At 45.3% G+C, this 20,328-nt stretch overlaps 1 protein-coding gene across 2 annotated transcripts in view; it reads right to left on the reverse strand.

The window, feature by feature from the left end:
- Positions 1-20,328, reverse strand: part of ERBB4 (erb-b2 receptor tyrosine kinase 4) — a 1,557,095-nt gene that overhangs the window by 108,960 nt on the left and 1,427,807 nt on the right. The window lies entirely within an intron of this gene.

Raw genomic sequence — 20,328 nt, forward strand, 5'->3', positions numbered from 1 at the left:
AAAAAATGTCAATTTTAAGGTTAAAGTCACACCACTGTATATTCTCCATCCGAGAGAGTCGGTCCGATTAGGCTCTGATCAGAGTGTGATCTGAATGTGATCTGATGAGGAGAAGACGGGAAAAAAAAATCCTTCATCTTCTCCATTCAGTGAGTCCGTGAAAATTGGATGTCATCCGAGTGCAGTCCGATTTTTTCCATTCACTTGCATGGCTAAGTGCGATCTGATAATCGGATCAAACTTGGGCATGCTGTGGCTTTTTTCTCAGACCGGTTCAGTTCGAGGAAAAAATTGAACATATGCATGGCCCATAGAATAACATTAGTTCGAGTGCGATATGATGTTTTGTTGGATTGCACTCAAACCAAAAATATGGTCATCTGCACGAGCCCTAACAAATGCCAATTAAGACCCGTATATCCATAACTTCAAAATATTCATATATTCAGGCCAAGTGGATCAGTTTTCTTGTTCCTCAAATGATGACAACTAATGTCAAAATGTCATCAGTTATCATCTAGCTTTTTAAATTGCAAAACTGGTCAGTCGAATGTAAAAACCCAAAATGTATTGTTTTATAATCTGACTCCGTGCTCTATTGCAATAAATAATGTGTTGGGTGAATATGAATGATTAAATGTAGAACTATGGGCTCCCTTCTGGCATCAGTTTGCGTCTGGTGTTTCACTATCACACAGAAAGAAAAAAATCAGATGTCTAGATTGGTGGAAACGTGGCCTAAACTATGAGGAGGTTTTTAGGGTGTGATAGAAAATTGGAGTCTCTGGAGAAAAGTCTTAACGAAAAAAACAACAAAAAAAAAAGATAGCACTTCAATTCATGTTCTACACGAGTTAACCCTTATAAAGGAATATGTTGCAGTCTTATATAGCAGGACAGGGGTAGAATCATTCTGCACCAGCTTGCGATGCCCTCTGGCATAGGAGATGTTTGTTATTTGTGCCAAGGTGAAGTACAAGGCTCCATCCAGAACAATGCATTACAGAAAACCATATAGATCATGTCTCTGCCTCCCTCTCTCTCTTTCTCCAGCCCCCTGTTTACTGGTGCATGTCCTCTCTGCGCTTACACTGAAAAGATAAAGTACAAAGCATTTCAGAGTATTTGCAGTGTAGCTCACAGGGATTTAACTCTTGTGCTCGCGGCCCAGCTAGATACAGACGCTTATTTTGGCCATCAGTTGAAGACAATATCACCTTCATTAAGGGAATGCACTTTTTTTGTCTATTGATTAATCTAGTGCAGTTTTTTCTCCTTAACCCCTTTACCCCCGAGAGTGGTTTGCACGTTAATGACCAGGCCAATTTTTACAATTCTGACCACTGTCACTTTATGAGGTAATTACTCTGGAACGCTTCAACGGATCCCCCTGATTCTGAGATGGTTTTTTCGTGACATATTGTACTTCATGATTGTGGTAAAATTTCTTCGATATCACTTGCGTTTATTTCTGAAAAAAACAGAAATTTGGCAAAAATTTTGAAAATTTTGCAATTTTCAAAATTTGAATTTTTATGCCTTTAAATCAGAGAGATATGTCACACAAAATAGTTAATAAATAACATTTCCCACATGTTTACTTTACATCAGCGCAATTTTGGAACCAAATTTTTTTTTTATTAGGGAGCTATAAGGGTTAAAAGTTGACCAGCGATTTCTCATTTTTCCAACAAAATTTACAAAACCATTTTTTTAGGGACCACATCACATTTGAAGTCACTTTGAGAGGTCTTTATGACAGAAAATACCCAAAAGTGACACCATTCTAAAAACTGCACCCCTCAAGGTGCTCAAAACCACATTCAAGAACTTTATTAACCCTTCAGGTGCTTCACAGGAATTTTTGGAATGTGGAAGAAAAAAATGAACATTTAACTTTTTTCACAAAAATGTTACTTTAGACCCAATTTTTTTTTATTTTTGCAGGGGTAACAAGAAAAAATGGACCCCAAAATTTGTTGTGCAATTTCCCCTGGGCACGCAGATACCCCATATGTGGGGAAAAAACACTGTTTGGGTGCACGGCAGGGCTCTGAAGGGAAGGAGCGCCATTTGACTTTTTGATTGTAAAATTTGCTTGAATAATTAGCGGATGCCATGTTGCGTTTGGAGAGCCCCTGTGTGCCTAAACATTGGAGCTCCCCCACAAGTGACCCCATTTTGGAAACTAGACCCCCCCAAGGCACCTATCTAGATGCATAGTGAGCACTTGGAACCCCCAGGTGCTTCACAAATTAATCCGTTAAAATGAAAAAGTGGGAAAAAAAACACTTTTTAATTTTTATGAATCAATTTGTGAAGCACCTGGATGTTCCAAGTGCTCACTATGCATCTAGATAGGTGCCTTGGGGGGTCTAGTTTCCAAAATGAGGTCACTTGTGGGGGAGCTCCAATGTTTAGGCACATAGGGGCTCTCCAAATGCGACATGGTGTCTGCTAACAACTTGAGACAATTTTCCATTCAATTTGTTAGCGGACACCATGTCGCGTTTGGAGAGCCCCTGTGAGCCTAAACATTGGAGCTCCTCCACAAGTGACCCCATTTTGGAAACTAGACCCCCCAAGGCACCTATCTAGATGCATAGTGAGCACTTGGAACCCCCAGGTGCTTCACAAATTAATCCGCAAAAATGAAAAAGTGGAAAAAAAAAACTTTTTAATTTTTATGAATCAATTTGTGAAGCACCTTGGGGTTCCAAGTGCTCACTAAGCATCTAGATAGGTGCCTTGGGGGGTCTAGTTCCCAAAATGGTGTCACTTGTGAGGGAGCTCCAATGTTTAGGCTCACAGGGGCTCTCCAAAAGCGACATGGTGTCCGCTAACAAATTGAATTGGAAAATCGGCTCAAATTGTTAGCGGACACCGTGTCGCGTTTGGAGAGCCCCTGTGTGCCTAAACATTGGAGCTCCCCCACAAGTGACCCCATTTTGGAAACTAGACCACCAAAGGCACCTATCTAGATGCATAGTGAGCACTTGGAACACCCAGGTGCTTCACAAATTGATTCATAAAAATTAAAAAAGTGTTTTTTTTTCCACTTTTTCATTTTTACGGATTAATTTGTGAAGCACCTGGGGGTTCCAAGTGCTCACTATGCATCTAGATAGGTGCCTTGGGGGGTCTAGTTTCCAAAATGCGGTCACTTGTGGAGGAGCTCCAATGTTTAGGCTCACAGGGGCTCTCCAAACGCGACATGGTGTCCGCTAACAAATTGAATGGAAAATCGGCTCAAATTGTTAGCAGACACCATGTCGCGTTTGGAGAGCCCCTGTGTGCCTAAACATTGGAGCTTCCCCACAAGTGACCCCATTTTGGAAACTAGACCCCCCAAGGCACCTATCTAGATGCATAGTGAGCACTTGGAACCCCCAGGTGCTTCACAAATTGATTCATAAAAATTAAAAAGTGTTTTTTTTCCACTTTTTCATTTTTACGGATTAATTTGTGAAGCACCTGGGGGTACCAAGTGCTCACTATTCATCTAGATAGGTGCCTTGGGGGGTCTAGTTTCCAAAATGGGGTCACTTGTGGAGTAGCTCCAATGTTTAGGCTGACAGGGGCTCTCCAAACGCGACATGGTTCCAATTTGTTAGCGGACACCATGTCGGGTTTGGAGAGCCCCTGTGTACCTAAACACAATTTTCCCACTCACTCCCAGAACAGGGGGGGCATTCAGGGGGTTCAATCCGGGAGTCATTCCCTTCATAAACTCTAAACTTGTGAGTGTACCCTGAGGTACTCTCACAATATTTATACAGCTTGATCCCATACCTGGACCTTTTACTGGGCAGGTACTGCCGGAATCCAAGCCGCCCCTTGAAAGAAATTAAGGACTCATCCACGCAGATGTCCCTTTGGGGCACGTACACTTCACCAAACTTGTTGTTGAAGTGCTCGATGACCGGCCGAACTTTGAAAAGACGATCAAAGTTCGGGTCATCGCGTGCAGGACACCTTGCATTATCTGGGTAATGCAAGGACTTGTGGATGGCCTCAAAACGTTTCCGGATCATCACCATTCGGAACACTGGAGTGTTATACAAAACGTCAACACTCCAGTATTGCCGAATCTCTGTTTTTTTCAGGATCCCCATATGAAGGACCAGGCCCCAAAACTTCATCATTTCTTCTGCGTCTACAGGAGACCAGTAAGAAAATGATGAAGAGGGGTTTTGTTCCAAAAATTGATGAGCATACAAATTAGTTTGGCCCACCATGAGGTTTATAAAATCCTCTGAGAAAAAGATTTTGAAAAAGTCTATTTCTGTGAGGCCGGTGGTGTCAAACTTGATTCCTGATTCCGCCACGAAATCATGAATCAATGGCTCAAAATTTTCGGGGGGCGAGGTCCATATAGGGTCAGTATTGGGGGACGCTGGAACATCTTATCTCTTGCGACGACTGCGGGGCGGTCCAGGAGAACCTGAGGAAGAAGAGGAGGAAGAAGAGTAGGAAGAGGAGGACGATGAGGCGTCAGAAAAGCAAAGAAATGTGGGATCCTCGCCCTCGCTGTCGGTCTCAGTGTTGGAGGCAACAAAAGAGTATGCCTCCTCCGCTGAATAGCGAGTTTGGGATGAGCCGGCCATTTTTTTTTCCCGTGTATGTGGTGCGTGTGTGTCTGTTCTTTATTTAGAGTGTGTGTGTGTCAGTGAGCTTGGTGTGAACTCTTATTTCCTGAAAAAAAAAAGAGAAAAAAAGAACTACTGTAGGTGGTTCAAACAGCTAGCACGAGTGCGGATCGGTGAACTATGTCACCAATCAACTCTGGGCAGCTGCTGGGTGTGTGCGCGGATGTGGTGCAAAGGTGGGGGGGGGAATTGACAGGGACAAGAAAAAGAAGAGAAAGAAAGAAAAAAAAAGAAAAGTCGTGAAAACAGTGAACACAGAAAAGAAAAAAAGAAAAGTTGTGAAAACAGCGAACACAGAAAAGAAAAAAAGAAAAGTTGTGAAAACAGCGAACGCAGAAAAGAAAAAAAGAAAAGTCGTGAAAACAGCGAACACAGAAAAGAAAAAAAGAAAAGTCGTGAAAAGCAGCGAGCACGGACGTTGATCAGTGACATAGACACTGCTCAGCGCTCGGCCACTGCAGGACGCACGAAAAAAAAAAATTGGTAAAAGGGGGGGGGGGGAGAGGAGGAGGGGTGGATGAGTGGAGAACAGAGATGCACTTACCAAAGTTTTCTCTGTTCTTCTTTCAGCAGGATCAGCAGCAGGTTCTGGAAGAGGCTCAGAAGCAGGATTCGCAGGATAAGGAGCTGGAGACCGACGACCCAGGAGACAGGAACAGGAGATCCAGGACCCTGGACAGCAGCCGGACGCCGAAGCTGAAGATCCAGCAGCCTGAAGAGCTCAGCAGGATGCTGGAGCAAGAGATCCGGGACCCTGGACAGCAGCCGGACGCCGAAGCTGAAGATCCAGCAGCCTGAAGAGCTCAGCGGGATGCCGGAGCAGCAGCAGCGACTGGAGCAGGTAGGAGAAAGGTCTTGTAGTGTCACAGAAGATTGTGGAACTACAAGGCCCAGCACAGAGTGATCAGACGTGACCGCTCTGTAGAAATCCTCACCAAGTGTGAGGATCTGCAGGGCGGTCACAGGGGGGTGACAGGGTGGTGACAGGCAGGTCACAGGCCAGTCACCACCCGGTCACCTCCCGGTCAGGTACTCTGATTGGTGTGATTGATGATGACATCGATCGCACCAATCAGAGATGGCTGGGGCCTGGGCATGCATCACAGGGGGTTACAGGGAGGTGACAGGCAGGTCACAAGCCGGTCACCGCCCTGTGACCGCCCTGTCACCTGTGTTCAGGTACTCTGATTGGAGCGATCGATGTCATCATCGATCGCTCCAATCAGAGCTGGCTGGGGGCTGGCTGGGGGCTTGTATGACTTCACAGGGGGTCATGGGGAGGTGACAGGCAGGTCACAAGCCGGTCACCGTCCCGTGACCGCCCTGTTACCGCGCGGTCCCGCTGTGATCGGTGCGATCGATTTGATCGGCGATCGCACCTATCCTAGCAGTTTGGGGAGAGGGCTGGGGTTACTAGGCAACAGCCTAGGATCGGATCCTAGGCTGTACAGCACTGTTTCCGGCAATCTAATTGCTGGAAACAGTGAGAAATGCTGTGATTGGCTGTTCAGAATTGAACAGCCAATCATAGCGATCGTGGGTGCGGGGGGGGCGGCGCCACCTCCCGAGATGCCGGCGCCATCTACCCTAAGGTAAGATGGCACCGGAATTTTAATTTTATCACCGCGACTTCGGTCGCGGTGCCGCTTTAAAGATAGGGCGCACTAATACGTATCAGGTCCATAAGTCCCAGGGCACAGATACGTATTAGTACGCCTTGGGTCGGAAAGGGGTTAATGGCCAAACTATGATGTACAAAGAAAGGAGGGTTTTTTGCCCAATAACCACTATTTGCAGTACGCAGAATATTCCCCAAAATTTCTGCATTTTTGTCCAATATTATTTTTTATATCAATTGAAAGAAAACTATAAAAGTAATATTTTTCACATAAATCCCCACTATTGTAACAGAAGATGAAAAATCGCAATTATAAATCAGAGACACCTTATTTTTTGCACAGAAACGATGCAGCTACCCTTGATTGTTAGACTACACGTATTTGGTGACTTTTTTATGCTGTGTATTTTCTAAAAAACATAAGTAACCTGTTTTACTTAATAGGAGCAGAAATCCTGCAAAAATTCTGCAAGATCAAAAACTCACCAAAAACTCATCATGGGCACTACATTCCCATTTAGAGAGTTTTTGACGCTTCGTATGTTCTCTGCGCCAAAATGTTCCGGGAAACTGGATGGGATTTCTAGAAATCTAATCTCACTGTGATTTTTCTATACAGAGTAAACTGACCTGCGGTGCGTGTATCAAATCTGCAACATGTCAATTTTTCCTGAATTTTATGTGCCCATTTTTCCCTTAGAATTACATTAGATGTTTAAAAAATGCAAAATGCATGCATGCACATGACTGTATCAATAAAGTGTTCTCAAAGTCAAATACCAGGGAAAAAATGAAGAAAGATGCATCCAGCACTAGAAATCCGGAGAAGTTAAATGCTTGTTTTTTTAATTGTTTTTTTCAATAAAATGTTGTTTTTTAAATAGACATTTAACTTCTCCGGATTTCCAGTGCTGGATGCATCTTTCTTAATTTTTTGCCTTGTTCAACTTGCACCAACACAAGTCCTTTCTGGATCCATGCACTTTCTGGAGAAATACTTCCTAGGAAGTTGGTGAGCTGGAAAAAAAACTTTTTTTCTTTTTTGCAATCCAAATACCAGGAAGTACTTAAAACAAGGCAGCTTTGTATCAATCATGACATACCAGAGACAAAAACCACAGTGCTAAAAATGCATGTAAAAAAAAGCACTCAAAAACGCAATGCAAAAATGCAAGTGCCCCAATTTTACTAATGTGTGCAGAAATGGTGTAGAAAATCTGCAACGTCAAAAACTCACCAAATACTTTTAAAGTGAATGGGTTGTGAGTAGTGTTGAGCGATACCTTCCGATATCAGGAAATATCGTATCGGATTGGATCGGGCCGATACCCAAAAAGTATCGAATATCGCCGATTCTGATACCGGAAACCAATGCAAGTCAATGGGACACAAATATCGGAATGAAAATAAACCCTTTCTTTCCTTGTAGGTTAATTCTACATGAAGTAAAACAACTAAGAATAATGTAGAATGTATTACATGAAAAGCCGGCAATTCATCAGCGGCATTCACCGGTACCCGACAATTTACAACAGAAAGAATAGAGCTTCACACATAGATTAGATAGATAGAAACATGTCAGTCACATATATACGAAGTACAGTGACAGTGTTGCTTACTGTACTTGTCATTTAGTGTAAAGGATTTATTAAAAAAAATATTAGTGTTTTCATGCACCGTCTCTTTAAAAAAGCCGGCCGGCAATTCAGCAGCGGTACCCGACAATTTATAACAGAAAGAATAGAGCTTCACACATAGATTAGATAGATAGAAACATGTCAGCCACATATATAAGAAGTACAGTGACAGTGTTGCTTACTGTACTTGTCATTTAGTGTAAAGGATTTATTTAAAAAAATATTAGTGTTTTCATGCACCGTCTCTTTAAGAAAGCCGGCCGGCAATTCAGCATCTGTACCCGACAATTTATAACAGACAGAATAGAGAATCACACATAGATTAGATAGATAGAAACATGTCAGTCACATATATATGAAGTACAGTGATAGTGTTGATTACTGTACTTGTCATTTAGTGTTAAAATAAAGGATTTATTTAAAAAAAAATTGGCGTGGGGTTCCCCTTAATTTTAGGCTCTAGCGGAGGTTAAGCAGACAGCTGGGGCAAATGTTTGAAGCCTGGGAAGGGGGTAATACCCACGGAGCTTCCCAGGCTACTAATATCAGCCCCCAGCTGAATACCTAGCCTTTACTAGCTATTAAAATGGGGGAACCCCCCAAAAAAAATAACGTGGGGTCCCCCCTAATTTAATAGCTAGCACAGGCTAGGCAGACAGCTGGGGGCTGATATTAATAGCCCAGGAAGGGTGCCATGAATATTGGCCCCCTCCCAGGCTAGAAACACCAGCCGTCAGCCGCCCCAGAAATGGCGCATCCATAGGATGCGCCAATTCTGGCACTTAGCCTCGCTCTTCCACGCTGCCCTGGTGCGGTGGCAGTGGGGTAATAGGGTTGGGGTTGATGTCAGCTTATAATGCCAGCTGACATCAAGCCCAGGTTAGTAATGGAGAGGCGTCTATAAGACACCCCCATTACTAACCCCATAGTCAAAGTTAAAGAAAAACACAAACACCCAGAATAAAGTCCTTTAATTGAAATAAAGACACAATCCTTTATTGTTCTAAATTAAACCATACTTACCATCACGCCCATTCCAGCTGAAGCCAACGATCTCCTGCAATAAAAGTAAAATAATAAAGCAACCTCATCCTTACCTTTCCATGGTTCCCACGACAGCTTCAGCTCTGCTACATCGAGATGACAGGCTGGACCGCAGCAGAACGCTGCCATCCAGCCTGTCATCCCGCAGACACTGAGAAGCGCAGGCATGCTTGCGCTCCTCAGTGTCTCTCTGTGACGTCATCCAGATGAGCCGAGTTCATGTCCAATGAACTCAGCTCACCTCATGCACGTCACTGACAGCGTGGGAAAATTCTCACGCTGAAGTGCTGAGTGCAGGAGAATTTTCCCACGCTGTCAGTGACGTACATGAGGTGAGCTGAGTTCATTGGACATGACCTCGGCTCATCTGGATGCCGTCACAGCCAGACACTGAGGAGTGGAAGTATGCCTGCGCTTCTCAGTGTCTGCGGGATGACAGGATGGATGGCAGCGTTCTGCTGCGGTCCAGCCTGTCATCTCGATGTAGCAGAGCTGAAGCTGTCGTGGGAGCCATGGAAAGGTAAGGATGATGTTGCTTTATTATTTTACTTTTATTGCAGGAGATCGTTGGCTTCAGCTGGAATGGGCGTGATGGTAAGTATGGTTTAATTTAGAACAATAAAGAATTGTGTGTTTATTTCAATTAAAGGACTTTTTTCTGGGTGTTGTGTTTTTTTAAATACTTTACTAGAAATTCATGGTGGTCATGTCTAATATTGGCGTGACCCCATGAATTTCGGGCTTAGGGCCAGCTGATAATGCCAAGCTGGCCTTAACCCCTTTATTACCCAGTGAGCCACCGCACCAGGGCCCTGGATGAGTTGGGTACAGCGCCAGAAGATGGCGCTTCTATGAATGCGCCATTTTCTGGGGCGGCTGCGGACTGCAATTTGCAGCGGGGGTGGCCCAGAAAGCTTGGGCCTCCCTGCGCTGCGGATTCCAGCCCCCAGCTGCCTAGTTGTATCTGGCTGGGCACAAAAATAGGGCGAAGCCCCACGCATTTTTTTTTTAAATTATTTCATGAAATTCATGGAATAATTAAGAAAAAAAGGGCTTCCCTATATTGTTGTGTCCAACCAGGTACAAATAGGCAGCTGGTGGTTGGGGGCAGCCCATTCCTGCCTGCTGTACCTGGCTGGACACAAATATAGTGCGAAGCCCCACGTCAATTTTTTTTTAATTATTTCATGAAATAATTTTTTTAAAAAAGGGCTTCCCTATATTGTTGTGTCCGGCCAGGTACAAATAGGCAGCTGGTGGTTGGGGGCAGCCTGTTCCTGCCTGCTGTACCTGGCTGGACACAAATATAGGGCGAAGCCCCACGTCAATTTTTTTTAAAATAAATCCTTTATTTTAACACTAAATGACATTTGAGGAGTTAATAAAGATGCAGTCCCTAAATTATTATTTATTTTTTAATTAATTTTTCCCAAAACTTTTGACGTGGGCTTCGCCATATTTTTGTATGCCAGCCAGGTACAGCATCCAGCTTCTATGAACGCGCCATTTTCCGGGGTGGCTGCGGACTGCAATTTTCAGCGGGGGGGGGGGGGCAGAAAGCTTGGGCCTCCCTGCGCTGCAGATTCCATCCCCCAGCTGCCTAGTTGTACTTGGCTGGACACAAAAATAGGGAGAAGCTTCAAGTATTTTTTTTTTTTAATTATTTCATGAAATTCATGAAATAATTAAGAAAAAAAGGGCTTCCCTATATTGTTGTGTCCAACCAGGTACAAATAGGCAGCTGGTGGTTGGGGGCAGCCCGTTCCTGCCTGCTGTACCTGGCTGGACACAAATATAGTGCGAAGCCCCACGTCAATTTTTTTTAAATCATTTCAGGAAATTCATGAAATAATTAAAAAAAATTGATGTGGGGCTTCGCCCTATATTTGTGTCCAGTCAGGTACAGCAGGCAGGAACGGGCTGCCCCCAACCACCAGCTGCCTATTTGTACCTAGCCGGACACAACAATATAGGGAAGCCCTTTTTTTCTTAATTATTCCATGAATTTCATGAATTTAAAAAAAAAAACGTGGAGCTTCGCCCTATTTTTGTGTCCAGCCAGGTACAACTAGGCAGCTGGGGGCTGGAATCTGCAGCGCAGGGAGGCCCAAGCTTTCTGGGCCCCACCCGCTGCAAATTGCAGTCCGCAGCCGCCCCGGAAAATGGCGCGTTCATAGAAGCGCCATCTTCTGGCGCTGTACCCAACTCATCCAGGGCCCTGGTGCGGTGGCTCACTGGGTAATAAAGGGGTTAAGGCCAGCTTGGCATTATCAGCTGGCCCTAAGCCCGAAATTCATGGGGTCACGCCAATATTAGACATGACCACCATGAATTTCTAGTAAAGTATTTAAAAAAAACACAAACACCCAGAAAAAAGTCCTTTAATTGAAATAAACACACAATTCTTTATTGTTCTAAATTAAACCATACTTACCATCACGCCCATTCCAGCTGAAGCCAACGATCTCCTGCAATAAAAGAAAAATAATAAACCAACCTCATCCTTACCTTTCCATGGCTCCCACGACGGCTCCAGCTCTGCTACATCGAGATGACAGGCTGGACCGCAGCAGAACGCTGCCATCCAGCCTGTCATCCCGCAGACACTGAGAAGCGCAGGCATACTTCCACTCCTCAGTGTCTGGCTGTGACGGCATCCAGATGAGCCGACAATGAACTCGGCTCACCTCATGTACGTCACTGACAGCGTGGGAGAATTCTCCTGCACTCAGCGCTTCAGCGTGAGAATTTTCCCACCTTGTCAGTGACGTGCATGAGGTGAGGTCATGTCCAATGAACTCGGCGCACCTCATGCACGTCACTGACAGCGTGGGAAAATTCTCACGCTGAAGCGCTGAGTGCAGGAGAATTTTCCCACGCTGTCAGTGACGTGCATGAGGTGAGCTGAGTTCATTGGACATGACCTCCGCTCATCTGGATGCCGTCACAGCGAGACACTGAGGAGCGCAAGCATGCCTGCGCTTCTCAGTGTCTGCGGGATGACAGGCTGGATGGCAGCGTTCTGCTGCGGTCCAGCCTGTCATCTCGATGTAGCAGAGCTGAAGCTGTCCTGGGAACCATGGAAAGGTAAGGATGAGGTTGCTTTATTATTTTACTTTTATTGCAGGAGATCGTTGGCTTCAGCTGGAATGGGCGTGACTGTAAGTATGGTTTAATTTAGAACAATAAAGAATTGTGTCTTTATTTCAATTAAAGGACTTTTTTCTGGGTGTTTGTGTTTTTTTTAAATACTTTACTAGAAATTCATGGTGGTCATGTCTAATATTGGCGTGACCCCATGAATTTCGGGCTTAGGGCCAGCTGTTAATGCCAAGCTGGCCTTAACCCCTTTATTACCCAGTGAGCCACCGCACCAGGGCCCTGGATGAGTTGGGTACAGCGCCAGAAGATGGCGCTTCTATGAACGCGCCATTTTCCGGGGCGGCTGCGGACTGCAATTTGCAGCGGGTGGGGCCCAGAAAGCTTGGGCCTCCCTGCGCTGTGGATTCCAGCCCCCAGCTGCCTTGTTGTACCTGGCTGGACACAAAAATAGGGCGAAGCCCCACGTATTTTTTTTTTTAATTATTTCATGAAATTCATGGAATAATTAAGAAAAAAAGGGCTTCCCTATATTGTTGTGTCCGGCTAGGTACAAATAAGCAGCTGGTGGTTGAGGGCAGCCCGTTCCTGCCTGCTGTACCTGACTGGACACAAATATAGGGCGAAGCCCCACATAATTTTTTTTTAATTATTTCATGAATTTCCTGAAATAATTAAAAAAAAATTGACGTGGGGCTTTGCACTATATTTGGGTCCAGCCAGGTACAGCAGGCAGGAACGGGCTGCCCCCAACCACCAGCTGCCTATTTGTACCTGGTTGGACACAACAATATAGGGAAGCCCTTTTTTTCTTAATTATTCCATGAATTTCATGAAATAATTAAAAAAAAAAAAACGTGGAGCTTCTCCCTATTTTTGTGTCCAGCCAGGTACAACTAGGCAGCTGGGGGATGGAATCTGCAGCGCAGGGAGGCCCAAGCTTTCTGCCCCCCGCTGAAAATTGCAGTCCGCAGCCGCCCCGGAAAATGGCGCGTTCATAGAAGCTGGATGCTGTACCTGGCTGGCATACAAAAATATGGCGAAGCCCACGTCAAAAGTTTTGGGAAAAATTAATTAAAAAATAAATAATAATTTAGGGACTGCATCTTTATTAACTCCTCAAATGTCATTTAGTGTTAAAATAATGGATTTATTTTAAAAAAAAATGGCGTGGGATCCCCCATAATTTTAGTCTCTAGCGGAGGTTAAGCAGACGGCTGGGGCAGATGTTTGAAGCCTGGGAAGGGGGTAAAACCCACGGAGCTTCCCAGGCTACTAATATCAGCCCCCAGCTGAATACCTAGCCTTTACTAGCTATTAAAATGGGGGACCCCGCCAAAAAAAATGACGTGGGGTCCCCCCTATTTTAATAGCTAGCAAAGGCTAGGCAGACAGCTGGGGGCTGATATTAATAGCCCAGGAAGGGTGCCATGAATATTGGCCCCCTCCCAGGCTAGAAACACCAGTCGTCAGCCGCCCCAGAAATGGCGCATCCATAGGATGCGCCAACTCTGGCACTTAGCCTCGCTCTTCCACGCTGCCCTGGTGCGGTGGCAGGGGGTAATAGTGGTGGGGTTCATGTCAGCGCCAGCTGCCATGAAGCCCAGGTTAGTAATGATGGGCGTCTATAAGACACCCCCATTACTAACCTACAAAGTGTTAAAAAGAAAAAACACACTACACCCAGAAAAAAATAATTTATTTGAAATAAAACACACAATTTTATTTAATTCTTAGTTTACTAAAAATAATAGTTACCTGTCCACGTTCCTGCGCTGATCTCCCATGCACAGCTGTCACATCTGGAGATGGTGACAGCTGTGCATGGCTGCTGTAAGCTCACACTGCCGGGAACACGTCCGCTCCCGGCAGCGGGAGCCACTGACTGAGGTCACCGGAGTGCATTCAGGCAGCGCAGCTCCGGAGACCTCCTTTACGGCACTGATGTACCGTGGGAATTTCTCACTATACAGCAGGGCCGTAAAGCAGCTAACCGGAGCAGCGCTGCCTGAACTCCGGTGAACCCGCTTATGCTGTCATTCTAGCGGCGGCAGCGGTTCAGAGCGGTCACATTCTATGTGGCCGCTCTGAACTGGAGATCTTCGTGGGACACTCGTGGACTACTACGGAGGGGTAAGGATAAGGTTGTGGTTTATTATTTTATATTTTATTACAGGAGATCGATGGCTTCGGGGAATTAGGTGTCTAGGTGAGTATAGGTGTAGTTTTTTATTTTTTACTTTATTTTAGGTGGCGATCGGCGGGGACAGGTAATGTATGAACTAATTTCTTTTAGGTAACCACTGGCCACCAATGACATGTATCTAACATTTATTGGGGACACAGTAGGGCAATTTAAATAGCAGGATCAGTCTGATGGGAACTACTGCTCCCATCGAGCTGATCCTGCTGGCAGGAGTGGATGGGGGACAGACATAGGCCGATGGGAGTAGTAGTGTCACATCGGCCTATGTCTGCCTGCACGCACACACCCGCACACACACCGCACACACCCGCACACATCGCACAGACACCCCGCACACACACCGCACACACCCGCAGACACACCCCGCACACATCGCACAGACACCGCGCACACCCGCACAAACATCGCGCACACACCCCGCACACACACCCCGCACACACACTAATCATGACGGGTCTGGGAGGTGAGGCTGACCTGTGCGGCCGTGGGAAAGTTCATGTGAGTTCATGCAGTCAAGCATGAACTCACATGAACCCTCTGAGGGCAACGCGGCGACTTCAAATGAACAGCTGATCGGCATCACCTGATACCTCAGCTGTTCATTTGAAATAACCGGCGGGAAAGCGCAGCACAGAACGGGAAAGCCGGCGGTGAAGTCTTTTCACTGCCGGCTTCCCCGCCCGGGTCCTTCACTCCCCGCTTCTTGGAGCTGCGCTCCCCGCCCGGTCCTAACTTACGATCGGGATGGGAGGTGGCAAGGGGAGCGGAGGATCGGGGTGGGAGGCTGCGGGGAAGCAGTATGGGGCTGTGTGATTGTTTAAAAGCCGGCGGCTTTATACCGCCCGCCGGCTTTTAAACAATCAGGAGAATTCTCCCCCGCTGGGATGGCATTCTGATGACAGGCTGGATCGCGCTGCCATCCAACTTGTCATCCTTCACAGACACTACAGAGTGCAGGCATTATGGGAACTTCCGATTCCGGTATCCGATATTGTAAAAGTATCGGAATTAAGTATCGGAATTCCGATACCGCGAATATCGGCCGATACCCGATATTACAGTATCGGAATGCTCAACACTAGTTGTGAGCCATATGGCTACTTAGTAAAACAATATACACATGAGCATTAAATGCAGGGTCTCGTGTTTCTTATTTCCTGTTTGCTGTCTTTCATACAATTACCTATGGCTATGTGGGCATCAATAACAAATGTGCAAGGAATTCCAACAGTCTGAATATTTATATTTATTCATCGTTCATGTTTATAAATGAATAAATAAAAGCACTCAGAGGGAAAATATGATCAAAGTGTTAGATCAGAATCAGATCAGCATATGAAAAAAGAGAGAACAAGCGTTTCCAAGTGCAACTCTAGTAAAAGTATAGATAGTTCGAGAGAGAAAAGGGGCTCTCCAGGGGTAATGGTGAATTTACTGTGTGCGATCCCCCACATGTGTGGTGTTTATACATGAGTCAACCTGTTTTATTGTATACTGGTATTTAGTTATCCTGAGGTGTGAACCATTCTAGGACTTTACACCATTAAAGGGAACCTGTCACCAAGATTTTTCTACGCCATCTGAGAGCAGCATGATGTAGGGGTAGAGACCCTGATTCCAGTGATGTGTCACTTACTGAGCTGCTTGCTGTAGGTTTGATCAAATCAGTTTTATCTGCAGCAGATCTAACAGTTCTCTGAATGCTGAGCTCTGCATAACCCTGCCCACACTGCTAATTGACAGCTTTCTGTGTACACTGTGCATAGGCAGAAACTACCAGTGGAGGGGGGCGGGGATATACAAAGCTCATGAATATGGAGGACTAAATGGCAGCAGGTTTACTAGTCTTCTAGCGGCAATCTCTGGCTGATGAAAGAGTGATTTTTGTTGAAACTGCAGCAAGCAGGCCAGTGGGTGACACATCACTGGAATCAGGGACTATATCTCTACAGTCATGGCCAAAAGTTTTGAGAATGACACCAAAATGATATTTTCACATGATCTGCTGGCCTCTGGTTTTTATTAGTGTTTGTCTGATGTTTATATCACATACAGAAATATAATTGCAATCATATTATGAGTACCAATAGGTTATATTGACAGATAGAATGAGTTAATGCAGCAAGTCAATATTTGCAGTGTTGCCCCTTCTTCTTCAAGACCTCTGTAATTCTCCCAGGCATGCTCTCAATCAACTTTTGGACCAAATCCTGACTGATAGCAGTCCATTCATGCATAATCAATGCTTGCATTTTGCCAGAATTTGTTGGTTTTTGTTTGTCCACCCGTCTCTTGATTGACCACAAGTTCTCAATGGGATTAAGATCTGGGGAGTTTCCAGGCCATGGACCCAAAATCTCTATGTTTTGTTCCATGAGCCATTTAGTTATCACCTTTGCTTTATGGCAAGGTGCTCCATCATGCTGGAAAAGGCATTGTTGGGCGCCAAACTGCTCTTGGGCGGTTGGGAGAAATTGCTCTTGGAGGACATTCTGGTACCATTCTTTATTCATGGCTGTGTTTTTAGGCAAGACTGTGAGTGAGCCGATACCCTTGGCTGAGAAGCAACCCCACACATGAATGGTTTCAGGATGCTTTACAGTTGGCATAAGACAAGACTGGTGGTAGCGCTCACCTCTTCTTCTCCGAATAAGCTGTTTTCCAGATGTCCCAAACAATCGAAAAGGGGATTCATCAGAGAAAATGACTTTGCCCCAGTCCTCAGCAGTCCACTCCCTGTACCTTTTGCAGAATATCAGTCGGTCCCTGATGTTTTTTCTGGAGAGAAGTGGCTTCTTTGCTGCCCTCCTTGAAACCAGCCCTTGCTCAAAGAGTTTCCGCCTCACAGTGCGTGCAGAAGCACTCACACCAGCCTGCTGCCATTCCTGAGCAAGCTCGGCACTGCTGGTAGTCCGATCCCGCAGCTGAAACAGTTTTAGGATACGGTCCTGGCGCTTGCTGGTCTTTCTTGGGCGCCCTGGAGCCTTTTTGACAACAATGGAAGCTCTCTCCTTGAAGTTCTTGATGATGCGATAGATTGTTGACTGAGGTGCAATCTTTGTAGCTGCGATACTCTTCCCTGTTAGGCCATTTTTGTGCAGTGCAATGATGGCTGCACGTGTTTCTTTAGAGATAACCATGGTTAACTGAAGAGAAACAATGATACCAAGAACCAGCCTCCTTTTAAAGTGTCCAGTGATGTCATTCTTACTTAATCATGACTGATTGATCGCCAGCCCTGTCCTCATCAACACCCACACCTGTGTTAATGGATCAATCACTAAAACGATGTTAGCTGCTCCTTTTAAGGCAGGACTGCAATGATGTTGAAATGTGTTTTGGGGGTTAAAGTTTATTTTCTGGGCAAATATTGACTTTGCAAGTACAGTAATTGCTGTTAAGCTGATCACTCTTTGACATTCAGGAGTATATGCAAATTGCCATTACAAAAAATGAAGCAGTAAACTTTGGAAAAATTACTATTTGTCTCATTCTCAATACTTTTGGCCATGACTGTATATATATTCACCAGGCAAAATTTGGTGAAAGATGCCGTTTAAATGGTTAGCCAAGCAGTGAGTTCAGCTAAATTTTGTCTAATGTGTATAGGGAAAGAAGTGTGAGGATGAAAGGAAAGTGTTAAAGAGGTTTTCCCACGAATTAATGTTCATTTTAAAAATTGTTTGTGTCTGACCGGGTATGGAACATACCACAGCTCCTGAGCAGGGGAGGAAGCAAAAGAGTATACAGACTAGTGTTGAGCCACCCCCATAGTGTTCGGGTTCGGTTCAGTTCGTCGAACACCGGGATGTTCGTGGAACTGTTCGTCGAACACCTTAGAACACCATTAAAACCAATGGCAGGCAAACAAAAACACATAGAAACACATAGAAAACACCTTCAAAGGTGTCCAAAAGCTGACAAACTGCTCAGAAGACACTCTCTTTAAAAAAGCCGGCCGGCAATTCTGCAGCGGCATACACCGGTACCCGACAATTTAGACAAGAAGGAATAGAGCATCACACATAGATTATATAGATAGAAACATGTCAGTCACATATATAAGAAGTACAGTGATAGTGTTGATTACTGTACTTGTCATTTAGTGTTAAAATAAAGGATTTATTAAAAAAAAAATTGGCGTGGGGTTCCCCATAATTTTAGTCTCTAGCGGAGGTTAAGCAGACGGCTGGGGCAGATGTTTGAAGCCTGGGAAGGGGGTAATACCCACGGAGCTTCCCAGGCTACTAATATCAGCCCCCAGCTGAATACCTAGCCTTTACTAGCTATTAAAATGGGGACCCCAAAAAAAATGACATGGGGTACCCCCTATTTTAATAGCTAGCAAAGGCTAGGCAGACAGCTGGGGGCAGACAGCTCTGCAGTGTCTATGAAGGATGACAAGCTGGGTGGCAGCGCTCAGCTGTGATCCAGCCTGTCATCTCAATGCCATCCCAGAGTGGGAGAATTCTCCTGCTCAAGCGCTGAGCGCTGAGAATTTTCCCATGCTGTCAGTAACGTGCATGAGGTGAGCAGAGTTCATTGGACATGAGCTCACCTCATGCACGTCACTGACAGCGTGGGAAAATTCTCCTGCACTCACTGAGGAGCGCAAGCATGCCAACGCTTCTCAGTCTCTGCGGCATGGCAAGCTGAATGGCAGCGTTCTGCTGCGGTCCAGCCTGTCATGTGAATGTAGCAGAGCTGGAGCTGTCCTGGGAACCATGGAAAGGTAAGGATGATGTTGGTGTATTATTTTACTTTTATTGCAGGAGATCGTTGGCTTCAGCTGGAATGGGCGTGATAGTAAGTATGGTTTAATTTAGAACAATAAAGAAATGTGTCTTTATTTCAATTAAAGGACTTTATTCTGGGTGTTTGTGTTTTTTTGTAACTTTCACTATGGGGTTAGTAATGGGGGCGTCTTATAGACGCCTCTCCATTACTAACCTGTGCTTGATGTCAGCTGGCATTATAAGCTGACATCAACCCCAATCCTATTACCCCACTGCCACCGCTACAGGGCAGTGGGAAGAGCGAGGCTAAGTGCCAGAGTTGGCGCATCCTATGGATGCGCCATTTCTGGGGCGGCTGACGGCTGGTGTTTCTAGCCTGGGAGGGGGCCAATATTCATGGCACCCTTCCTGGGCTGTTAAGATCAGCCCCTAGCTGTCTGCCTAGCCTTTGCTAGCTATTAAAATAGGGGGGACCCCACGTAATTTTTTTGGGGGGGTCCCCCATTTTAATAGCTAGTAAAGGCTAGGTATTCAGCTAGGGGCTGATATTAGTAGCCTGGGAAGCTCCGTGGGTATTACCCCCTTCCCAGGCTTCAAACATCTGCCCCAGCCGTCTGCTTAACCTCCGCTAGAGACTAAAATTACGGGGAACCCCACGCCAATTTCTTTTTTAATATATCCTTTATTTTAACACTAAATGACAAGTACAGTAATCAACACTGTCACTGTACTTCGTATATATGTGGCTGACATGTTTATATCTATCTAATCTATGTGTGATGCTCTATTCTTTCTGTTCTAAATTGTCGGGTACCGGTGTATGCCGCTGCTGAATTGCCGGCTTTTCATGTTTCACTGTGAGCACTGTTCCCATCGATTTGGGCAATTACTGTAATGCCACAACCACCATGGCTGTGGCATTACAGTGAGTGGCAGACAATCCCTGCATGATTGGTGCTCTAAATAGCGCCAGACATGCAGGACACGCTTTTGGTGCACGAACAGTTATCGAACATAACCTCGAACAGCCGAATTTTTTGCAAATCGTTCGCGTTCGTCGAACAACTCGAACACCGCCCAAAACAGCTCGAATTTGAGATTGGCGAACAGTTCTAGTTGAACACCGCTCATCTCTAATACAGACATTACAGCCGGGGATCGCAGAGGATTCATTTTGTGAGGTAAAACATTTCCCTGCCTGTTTTTAAACAATATTTTACCTCACAAAATGTATCTCTTTTGCTGCCTCCCCTGCCCAGGAGCGGTGGTATGTTCCGTACCCGGTCAGACACAGACAATTTTTAAAATGAACTTTCATTCGTTGGAAAACCCCTTTAAA

Source organism: Phyllobates terribilis, unplaced genomic scaffold (genome assembly GCF_046119375.1).
Source record: "Phyllobates terribilis strain yellow unplaced genomic scaffold, ASM4611937v1 Scaffold_9__5_contigs__length_417890890, whole genome shotgun sequence".
Classification (NCBI taxonomy): Eukaryota; Metazoa; Chordata; class Amphibia; order Anura; family Dendrobatidae; genus Phyllobates; species Phyllobates terribilis.